The following is a 4863-nucleotide window of genomic DNA, read 5'->3' as shown; positions in this document are numbered from 1 at the left end:
TTGGGGAAAGAACCATTGAAGTTTAGAGGGTTTAGAGATGAAAAACGAGCAAGAAAAATCGGGAATTTTCTGGGCAAGGGCTTGGGGCGCCGCCCCTCTCAGAGAGCCCCACTTCAGAGTCTGAAGTTTGGGCTCTGGGGGGGGCGCCAGCCAGAGCGCCACAACTTCAGCTCTGAAGTTTGTGCTCTGGCTCCCCGCGCCTCTCAGAGCGCCAAGGACGCCCGTTCTTCCCATTTCTTCCCCATCATACTTTTTAGATGAATCTTTTTCGCATAGACTAGTGGATCCACTTAGTAGTTCAGGTTCTATACCCTCGACAAGGTATAGGACGGCCCTGGCAACGTGAGGTAAGACACTGTATCATCACAATAGCTCTTACGTGATGATTGTCGGTTAGAGAAACTCCCACAGAAGTAATTGTATTTTTAAATACACAGTTTATTTGTATTTTTACATACATCTCAGAGTTATATGTATCTTTGCATACACACAGAGTTGCATCATGTTTTAAATAACTTTTCTTTATATTGCATTTGTTTTAAACTACTTTATATTGAAATGAGTTCAATTGTGTTGAGTTGAGTTGAGTCAGGTAAGTTCTTCAAATTTCTGTTAAGCCTATATTGTGTTTAGCATTCCAACTCGCATACTCGTACATTCAATGTATTGATGCTAGTTGGCCTGCATCTTATTATGATCCAGACACAGGTAACTAGGATCGGCATCCAGCGCATCGTTGATCCAGTGAGCACTCCAGAGTCAGTTGGTGAGCCTCCTTGCATTTCGGAGGACTCATTTTTATTGCTTTCAGTTATTTCATTAGTTCATTAGGATGTCCTGGGGTTTGTCCCGACATCCATCTCAGTTGTTTTAGAGGCTTCATAGACAGTAAGATGTTAGTTCTTTAGTCTTTTCACTGTCATTATCTTATGTTGAGACTTAAGTTTGCCTTAATTGTCAGTTGAATGTTTCCTTTATAACATTCCAGTTTATTACATAGACTTGTCTTTGTTGAATTAAGTTTTCCGCTGAGTAAGTAAGCCAAACCAAGGGTTCGCTTGGGGGCAACAATGGTTCTCGAGTGCCAGTCTCGCCCAGGGTGTAGGCTCGGGGCGTAACAATATACCTTGAGATACATGTATCTAGGACACATGGGGTCAGAATTAGATGTAATTTGTTCTAGATACATTCTATCCAAGTGGATTCACATGTATCTGACTCTCTCGTTCATCTCTCTTTATGTCAAAATGATCTTTAGCGGCAATTCATTAACGGCTATAGCTCAATTGCCGCTAAATATGTATTTTTAGCGGCAATTTGCACTCTTTCTATATGTCCCTAAAGCCTTTAGCGACACTGGATCTAATGTTTAACACCCCGTATACTAGGAATACCGAAATGCAGAAATTTCAAAAGTTGCAGGTGCCACCAATGGGGCCACCTACAGACTGTAGGGTGACCCACGAACCGTAGGTGGGGTCCGTGGCTAGCCACCTGCAACCACCTCCCGGAACCCCAGAAACCCAAAAACATTCAGCTAATGGTTGACCTACTCAAGGACCTGCGGACCGTAGGTTAGGCCACAGACTGTAGTCTAGGGCTGTGGGTCAAACCCCCATATTCCAGCTCCTAGTCGCGGACGACAGCGGACCAAGACGGACCATCGGTCAGGCCCATTGGTTGGCCCCGACAGCTTTTAAGTCGGGGGCCGTTTGGTCTTTTTCCTATGCGTTGGACCCCTAAACTACGTTGCTTAACCCCTAATTTTAATGCTCAGGCTCCACTTTTAACCCATGTATCTTTACTTTTAACGCATGAGCTCCACTTTTAACTCATCCATCTTACTTTTAACGCATGAACTCCACTTTCAACTCATGCATATTACTTTTAACACATAAGCTCCACTTTCAACCCTGCTCATAACTTTTCATACAGGGCTCCAATTTTTAACCCATATGAACTTTTAAATAATGGTAAGCAGTAGTGATACATAAAGAAAGAAGATCAAGAAAATTCAAGTCTAAAGGGGAGATTTGTTAGGATTTTGCCTTGATTTTCTTACCTTGTTTGAAATTTATTTTTTCCTAAAAGAAAAGACAAAACATTACCATAAATGTTTTTACTTTTCTTGAAAGGAAAATATAATTTTCTTCCATAGTTGGGTTATTTCTTCCTTAGAGATAAAGTTTGGAACTCTATAAATTGAAGACCATTCTTCTCATATCAAAAACACAAAGAACATTCACAATGTAGTCAATAAAAAGTTTTTTTTATGAGCAGATTTTCTCCTAAACATATTTGTGGTGTTTTAGTATTAGTTTTCAATATGTAGGTCGATTGACCAAACCATATTAATAATATATTTTTAGTATGTTTTTATTTGTCGTCTGATTTGTCAATCATATGATTTACAATTGTAAGCTTCTGCATAACGCCTCAAATCACTTTCGAACCCAACAATTAGGACATTTTATGTAATTTTTCCTATAACGTACTTTATGGCCATAATTTCTGAGTAAGCATGATCATAATTGTGAATAGGACAAACATACCATAGTCTATGTGTGATATTGTGCTTTTATAATAGTTCTATCTCATATCATATGTTTTTAAGGCTTGTCTTTTAAATTACTGATGATGGTTTGGCAAATCTCTCAAAATGCTTTTGATGATGACAACATGAACCAGGGTCACATAACACGTACCAGGCTTCAAAAGTATAGAAGCGGGAAGAAGTTCACTCAGTCATAAATAAAAAAGGAAAAGTGTGTTCCTAATCAACAATCCAAGTTAAAAATGGAAAATAATAAAAACAGACGAGTTCGACGCGAATAAAGAAAAAGGCAAACAATTCTATAAGGAAAAAGATTAGTATTCGAGGAAAATTAATTCCTTTCTTTGTAGAAATTGGTCAAGCTCAAATCAATCTCTATAAAAGGACAAGGCTGAAGAAAGAAAAAACTGTCTTTGCCAATTCACAAATCAAGACAATTATTCTCGAGGGCCGAACTGTTCAAAGAGATCAACAAAGGGAAAGAAAAAAGTACTAGAGTTAGGATTCTTTCTATGAGTAGAGTAGAGAGAGTTGTTATGATAATTTGTAACAAGAAGCGAGTTTGACTTCTTGGAGAGTTGAGTTTGAGAGAGTTGTAACAAGAACCGAGTTTGACTTCTTGGAGAGTAGAGTAATTAGTTCATTGATTATTAAGTTGTAATCTTGAATTGACTTTGAAGTTAATAAAATTGTGGTGTGGTTTTTCCCTTCCTTGAGGGAGGAAGGTCTCCACGGTAAAAGCTTTGTTTTATTGTGTTGTGTCTTTACTTAGGCAAACGTACAAGAACCTGGTTCTTGCACAAGGGGTAAGGTTTCTTCAACTGATATATCACATTATGTAATAAAGAAAAAAATGATACAATTTATTTAAAAATTATAATCATGATTAAAACAATACAATACGATAAATAACAAAATGATATGCAACAACAATCTTCTCTCGTGCTTTAATATATAGGAATATTAAAGCACAAAAGTTTTATTCAATACATATTTTAGAAAATTATAGCCACAGAAGTATTTAGTAGCATAGTGTCGTAAATGACACAAATAATACTTTGTGGTCATAATTTCTTAATGCTTTTTCTTAAGCTTTTTGTAAAGCAATATTGCCACCAATGCAATGGTTTTCATTGCAGCTTGTCATGCAACTTCCAAACTTCTCATGATCTGCAAAATTAACAAAAAAATAATATAAAAAAAATTAGTGCTTTTCATATATGAGAAAGAAAAGCTTAAAAACATTTAACAAAACTCAAATTAAGTTAATCACGTAAAATATATCTTCTTTATGACGCATGTACTTGTACTATTCTATATTTATCCATAACAATTCATATGTTGACTATTTTCATCCGTATCTTTTCATATATTTTCCTAACTTTATGGCTTCTTCTTCTCTGCACTATACTTTAATATGCACATATTCTTATAATGAATTTGTTATATAATATATGTTTAATAAACACTTATATACTGAGTATAATTTATTTTATCCTAGCGGGAATTCTAGTTTGTGAATATATGTCCTTTGTATTTTTATTCGGTTATTTGTATTTTGAATGTCACTATCTATGCTTTGTAGCTCCCATTTTATTCGCACTTAATAGTTCTGGGTTAACTAGTGTAGGTCTGTTTAGCGAATATAAACCGCCGTGATTACAAAGTTTGTCTACTAGATCTCTTGTTTCTAGTACTCTTAAATATGAACTTAATGCCTTTTTTAATTTTAACTGTTCTGATTTTGTTTGTATATCTCTGTATAAATACCAATATCTTAGTCGTAGTTGGTTAGCAAAAGGGTGTTTTTTCATATATTATCTTGTGAATTTATATTTTAGTCTAGTATACCGCACTTGGCAAAGCACCTAGATAGGCATCTCGGCCTTGTATGGCACCTCATTAAACAAGATGCTGCACATTTTTTGGTCAATGTCTTGGGCCATAGCATTATGCTTTGTCAACACTGTAACATCTCGCACCTAGAAACGACTATAAAGAGTTTAAAATATGAAAATATTGATTTTTGGAAAGAATAAGGAAATCTGAAAATTTTGTCTCAGTTAAGAAAGTGAGTTTTGGCCTTTTTCAAACGGCCATAACTCCTAGCTCAGATTGATTTAGGAGCAGCTCTGGATATGGTTGGAAAGCCCTTGGAGATATCTTTCCAACTCCGCCAAGTTTGCGCGATTTCGACATCATATGAGTGAGTTATGTCCTTTGGAAGTTGGGCTGTTGGAATACGAAATTGTCTAATCCGAATTTTAGAAGGGCGATTCAGTCTTTTCCTTACCTAATTACTCTAATTC

This window comes from Solanum tuberosum, unplaced genomic scaffold (assembly GCF_000226075.1).
Source record: "Solanum tuberosum cultivar DM 1-3 516 R44 unplaced genomic scaffold, SolTub_3.0 scf00891, whole genome shotgun sequence".
In the NCBI taxonomy this organism is placed as follows: Eukaryota; Viridiplantae; Streptophyta; class Magnoliopsida; order Solanales; family Solanaceae; genus Solanum; species Solanum tuberosum.
Note: the sequence above shows the minus strand (reverse complement) of the source record.